Genomic DNA, 6,714 nt, shown 5'->3' on the forward strand with positions numbered 1-6,714 from the left:
CCCGTCTAGACGTCCGGAATGGTTTCCGAGTACCGCCCCCCCCCCCTTACTGAGGTGAAACAACCTTTGGATGGTTGCTTCAGAGGGATGAAAGGAACCAACTGGCAAAAGGACAAAACCCCCCTTCCCTCACTGAGGTGAAACAGCCTTTGGATGGCTGCTTCAGAGGGAAGGGGGAAACACTTTGAAAAGACACAGGTCCTTTCCTTCCTCACTGAGGTGAAACAACCTTTGGGTGGTTGCTTCAGAGGGATGAAAGGAACTGCCCGGCAAAAAGTGCAAAACCTCCCTTCCCTCACTGAGGTGATACAGCCTTTGGGTGGCTGTCTCAGAGGGAAGGAGGAATCCCCTCGAAAAGACACAGGTCCTCACTGAGGTGTAACAACCTTTGGGTGGTTGCTTCAGAGGAATGTAAGGAACTGCCTGGCAAGAACGCAAAACCTCCCTTCCCTCACTGAGGTGAAACAGCCTTTGGGTGGCTGTTTCAGAGGGAAGGGGGAACTACTTTGAAAAGACACAGGTCCTTTCCTTCCTCACTGAGGTGAAACAACCTTTGGGTGGTTGCTTCAGAGGGATGAAAGGAACTGCCTGGTAAAAGTGCAAGACTCCTCTTCCCTCACTGCAGTGAAGCAACCTTTGGGTGGCTGCCTCAGAGGGCTGAGCAAAAGGGCTCCAAACAATGATGTCTCGTAGGTGGAAGGGCATCCCCTCTGGTCTCTCCCCAAGGGTTTACACCTACCCACGCGTTTGCCGTGCGTGGCAGCCTTGTGCGCTGTGGAGACGGGAGTCCTGGAGGTTGAGCGATGCCGTGAACGAGTACGCCCTGCGGCTAGTAACACGCCTCTTTGGTCCTCTATTCCAGCAAGACAGGCGGCCTGATCCCGGCCCGGTCACGGTCAATCGGCTGGTCTCCCCCGGGAGGCTAGGGTCAAGCAGTCATGCCGCCATTTGCACCCACAATGGTCCGTGAGCGCCGTCACAATGGCTATTGGCTGCGTATATCCTCTCATCACTCCTGTTGCTGTTAGACACTGGTGGGGTCGTGAGAAGATGAAGCACTTACCAATTTATGGAAAAAAATATAAAACACCCCCAAAAGACTGATAAAAATGTTGACGAACCGTGCAAGGCCCAGACCACGGCAGTCACCACGAAGCCATATGTGCCTTCCGGTGGCAAAAGAAAGCCCCATGCACAGGATGACACTGTCACCCCTGCTGCTAAGGTGAAGAAGACCGAAGCCAATGGGTCTGTCCACCGAATAGTCAAACATCTTGACTCGCGAGCTGGCCTCTCCAGGCCAACAGCTAAGCCAGGGAGGCCCCTGAGTTCTCAGACGGCCTCTCCGATTGAGAGGGGAGAGCAGGCTAAACCAGCCGCATCAGCTGCTGCCTCCACAAACAAGCCCGAAAGCCGAAAGGGCGGGCCGAAGCGTCCGAGGCCGGAGACCGACTCTGATGAAGAGTCGGGACCCCCTAAACGCTTCGCCCAGTTCAAAGTGCCAGCTAAACTCGAAGGCTTCGACAATGCCTACCAATTAGTCAGGGCATTGGAGTTGCAACGGAAAATCCGGTTCTCGATCCGGGTCGCCCGAGATCAGGGCATGATCCTCATCCCCAAAGATCAAGCTACCTTGAATTTCCTCCGGGAAACGAAGGAGCTAGCCGATGGGAGGAAAGTGAGTCTTTCCCCACTAAGTCCCGAGGAAAAGAGAACCAAGATGGTGCTACTTGGCTTCTCAGTCTCGTACGATGTGGAGCTGATCGCTTCACACCCACAGGTCGTGCAGGCTTCCCGAATGTCGAAGGGGAAGACTCCAACCAGGCAAGTCCTGGTGACCATGAAAGGTGCCCCAACCACTACCCTTGATCTGGGTAACTGGGGCTCCTACAACCTTCGAACGTATGTGCCAGAACCACTTCGGTGTTTCAAGTGCCAGAAATACGGTCACCACCAGGCTAACTGTACAGCCAAGCCCAAATGTGGTGTCTGTAGCAAGGTACACAACACAGAGGTATGCCTCAAGGCATACAAAGAGGAAAAGAGGGACACAACAGCCAAATGTCCCAACTGTGCCAAGAAGCATCATGCCTGGAGCCTGACTTGCTCTGTCAGGAAAGAGGCGGCCCTCAGGCGACAAGAGGTTGCTCAAAACCGACCAGGCTTTGTTCCTGCCCCACCGGGCACCCATGTCTGGGGAAGGAACAAAAGCGAAAAGGCCTCCCGACCTCCTAAGAGGAAGGAAGCCGCCCCCCAGCCGACACCGGATGTCTCCAACAAAAAGAAGTTTCCGACAATGCCAAAGGTGCAGAAAAAGAAACTAAAGAAAAAAGGTTCTAAGAGCACCACAAAAACCTCCCCAACAGATGATCATCTCCTCTTTGACGAGGACGATATGACTCTCCTGTTAACTGCTGTTGTCTCAGCAGTAGCAACAGCCCTGGGGAGGTCGAGTGAGGAGGCCGAGAAGGCAGTTTCGGTCGCCATGACGGCAATGACCCAGACTGTCGCAGCCCTGAAGGGAAGAAAGCTGGTTAGAGCAAAACCAGCTTTACCCTCACCCCAGGACGAGACTCCCCTCCCCACTCCAAACCAGGCCATGCCTTCACAGGCAGAGCCAAAACAGGCTGAATCTGTGCAGCCAGAGCCAGATCACGCTGACCTTGCCCAGGCAAGGCCAGCAAGGCCAGCCAAGAAAAAGCCTGAGAGAAAAGCCGAACCAACCAAAGTCAGAGCTACCAAAGGCTCTCCACCTCCCAGTGGACCCAAGGATAGCCTGACAACAGACGAGGAGCCCTCAACCAGCGAGGACCTCGCAATGGAGTTGTCAGACTCCGACGATGTCTCTGAGTAACATCATGACACACCATCTAAGCATCCTACAGTGGAACATCAATAGCTTCTCTGCAAAGAACGCTTTTCTCCAAGCAGTAGTGTGATCAAGGAACATTGACATTGTCATGCTCCAGGAGACATTAACAGTGGACACTGTTCGCTTCTCAGGGTACCATGCCTTCACACTGCCACGAACACCTGGCAAGAGAGGCTTGATCACCCTTGTGAGAGCAACAATCCCCTGCTCCGCAATAGCCGATGCATCGCACTGTGGAGACGATGTTGAATCCCTTGCCGTCAAGGTTCACCTGGCCGGGGGGCTCCTGAAACTGTACAATGTGTACAGCCGGCCATGCTGTAGAAGCTTAGACATCAGCCAGGTCTGTGTTTCTGCTGCACACGACCGAGTGATCATAGGGGGAGACTTCAATGCACACCACCCCATCCTGGCTCCCTGCCGGGCACCGGATGCGGCCGGCTATCAAATAGCCGACGTGCTAGAGACATTCCCTTAGATCGCTCTCCTCAACACCCAAGAGCCAACGCATGTCAGAGGAGGGGTCCTAGATCTCACCCTGGCCACTGCGACTCTGGTGGGGAGGATTGGCTGGCGTGTCGATGAGACCGTCACAAGTGACCATTACAGCACTATAACTACCCTCATGGATGCTGGCCCAGCCGAAATCCTAAGACCGAATCCAAGATGGAAAACAGACAAGGCCAACTGGCAGGCGTTTCAAAACGCCTTGGCCCTCTGTCTGAGATGCAACGATCCCCCACAAAGCGAAAATGTGGAAGTGCTCGAAGCTAGCCTGCTAAACGCCATTAATGAAGCAGCCTCACAGACCATACCCAAAACTCGGCCTGGGTCCAGAAGTCACAAAGACGCCTGGTACTTCAATGACGAGATCAGGGAGGTCAACCACAGGGTGAACATGTGCCGAAAACTATTCCGAAGGCAAAGAACCCTTGACAACCTATCCCTCCTAAGGGAGGCTGTCACGGATGCCAAGGAAACTGCCAACAGAGTCAGGCAGGAAAAGTGGCTGGAATGGTGTGAGTCCTTCGACCACCAAACCACCCTTTCAGAGCTGTGGCAACGGGTCAAGCGAGCTACCAGCCGCTCAGCCCCGAGGTGCACCCATCACGACCCCCAAGCAGAGGCTAACAGACTGGCGCGCGAGTTCTCTGCGAGAACGAACAGCAATAGTCTGCCAGCCGAGCTGAGGGCAAGACAAAAGTATCTACAGCCAGACAGACACGCTCAGATCAGAGAAAGGGCAGCCGAACCCGATAACGCAGTCGTTATCTTTTCTCTGAGGGAACTAAGGAAAGCCTATAAAACCAGTTCCAACACGGCCCCGGGCTCTGATGGGATCTCGTACCCCATTATCTCCCACCTAGGACTAGCAGGTGAGCGTGCACTCTTGCAACTCATCAACACGTCCTGGGAAACTTCCACTCTACCCCAGAGTTGGAAGAGGGCTACCATAGTTCCCGTCCCAAAACCAAAGGAGCCGGGGAAGTACCGCCCCATCTCTCTGCTCAGCTGCCTGGCCAAGAAGGCTGAGAGGATGGTACTAAACCGGCTTCAATGGAAAATGGGACCCCCGCACGAACACCTCCACGGGTTCACAAGGGGCATGAGCACAGCACACAGCATAGCCACGCTCTTAAGCACAATCAGCAAGGGCCCAGCTGTGGTGGTATTTCTTGACCTGGAGAAGGCTTTTGAACTGGCAAGTCTGCTTGCCATTCAGGAAAGCCTGATCCAGAAGGGAATCAGAGGAAAGCTCTTGGCTTGGATAGGTGACTACTTTAGGAACAGGACTGCCAATGTCAAATTCCAGGGTCACCTATTGCAGCACATGCCGCTCGAAAATGGAACGCCACAGGGTGGGGTTCTCAGTCCAGCCCTATTCAACACTTTAATGTTCTGCATCCTCAACATAAACCTCCCAGTGGGGTGCCAGATCATCTCGTATGCAGACGATCTCGCTATCACCTCCACTGGACCACGCAGCCAGAATAAAGCCCAGCGTTGTCTGGACCTCGTGTCAGAGGAGTGTTGTAGGACAGGACTAAAGATCTCTGCAGCCAAATCCAAAGCCATGGCTCTTAAACAGAGAGTTCGAGGCACAAGACTGAAAATCTAGGGAGTGGAATTAGAATGGGTCCAGGACTACCTATACATTGGGGTATGGATAGACCGGACCCTCTCCTTTCAGAAGGAGGTCCAGTACCTGGTTGACCGAACCAAAGCAAGACTGTCCGTCATGAGAGCAATGACTGGGAGACGCATAGGTGCCAGACACAAAGTACTAAGATCATTCTATGTACATGCTGTCCGGCCCATTGTGGACTATGCCTCAGTCGCTCTAATTGCTGCAAAGAAAAAGCACGCAGACAAATTAGAAACAGTCCAAAATGAAGCTGCCAGGATCATTCTGGGTGCCCCGAGGTGGACGAAGGTCCTTAACCTCCTGATGGAGGCAAAGCTTCTCTTCCTGGACTCACGAATCGATCTAATGGCAACACAATTCCTGTCAAAGGTCATCCAGGCTCCTAGGAACACAAGCCTAAGACAAAAATTAGTCAGATGCCTCGAACAAGACAACGAGCTCGTTGCATACAACTCCTGGCTGTCTCATACAGCCAGGGTGTTGATACGCCATCAGCTCAAAGAACAGCTTCTTGCTAAGGGCATGGACTCCCCCCACCCCGGCTATGACGAAGCCCCGCCGTGGGCACTGAACCTGATATAGTTCAACATAATGAGCCTGTCAATGAAAAAGAGCCTATACCCTATGCCTAGCCTAAAGGCAGAAGCCCACAGGGTCATTGCAGCCATCACTCCTCCGGGTAGTAGAACATACTACACGGATGGATCGGTCGATCCCTTGAGCCACACTGCAGGCACCGGCTTTGCAGCAAGGGATGCCATGCGATCCATGAGGGTAACAGACAACGCCTCCTCGCTACAGGCAGAGGCAGTTGCAATCATGGGAGCCCTAGGCCACGCGTCCCTAAGGGAAGGACACGTGGTCATACACACAGACTCCAGGGCAGCCATTGACTGTCTTCAGCACAGCTCACCCACAGACAACATCTACCTACTGACCACGATTCTCACAATGGCACAGAGAATTCTTGCTCAGGGTAGAAGAATTATCATCAACTGGGTCCCAAGCCACATCGGCATCAGAGGGAACGAGCTTGCTGACAGACTAGCCGTCGCTGGCAGGGGTATGCCCCCAAATCCCATGACGATAAAACCGAGCCGAAAATTACTTATGGAGAAGTGTGCCTTGGTCGGTCGTACCTTCCTACGGCAGCTCCACAGAGAGGAAACGAGAACCTCCCCCTCGGCCAGCTGGTACTCAGACGCCACAGGCTATGAACCACTGGCACTCTCTGAAGTAAGCAACAGAGGTACCGAAGTCATTCTTCACAGAATGCGCCTAGGTTACCACTGTGCATGGCAGATTATCCCAACAATAGAACGCGATGAAAGGTGCTGCAAGCACTGCGGCGAGCCGAACGCCACACTAGTCCACTACCTAAAAAATTGTGACCATACACAATTCCTGAGACAGGGACCGCCCACAACAGCCGCCGTGCTGGTAAAGAGGCTATGCGAAATGCTTACACCATGGCGGCAGGAACGCCTGCTGGCAATCCCGCCGCCACGGTAAGCACCGAGTGTCAGACAACTTAATGAGACAGCCGTAAAAAGCTGACACAGACCGGGCCATATTTAGAAGGCCCGGGCGAAGCTAGAACTTCGCATACCATAAAGAAGAAGAAGAAGAAGGAATATCCAACTAAGCTAAAATGATATCCCAATCTTCTTATGGAGTAAAAATCAGATTATGAATA

The sequence above is a fragment of the Penaeus chinensis genome, chromosome 5 (assembly GCF_019202785.1).
Source record: "Penaeus chinensis breed Huanghai No. 1 chromosome 5, ASM1920278v2, whole genome shotgun sequence".
NCBI lineage: Eukaryota > Metazoa > Arthropoda > Malacostraca > Decapoda > Penaeidae > Penaeus > Penaeus chinensis.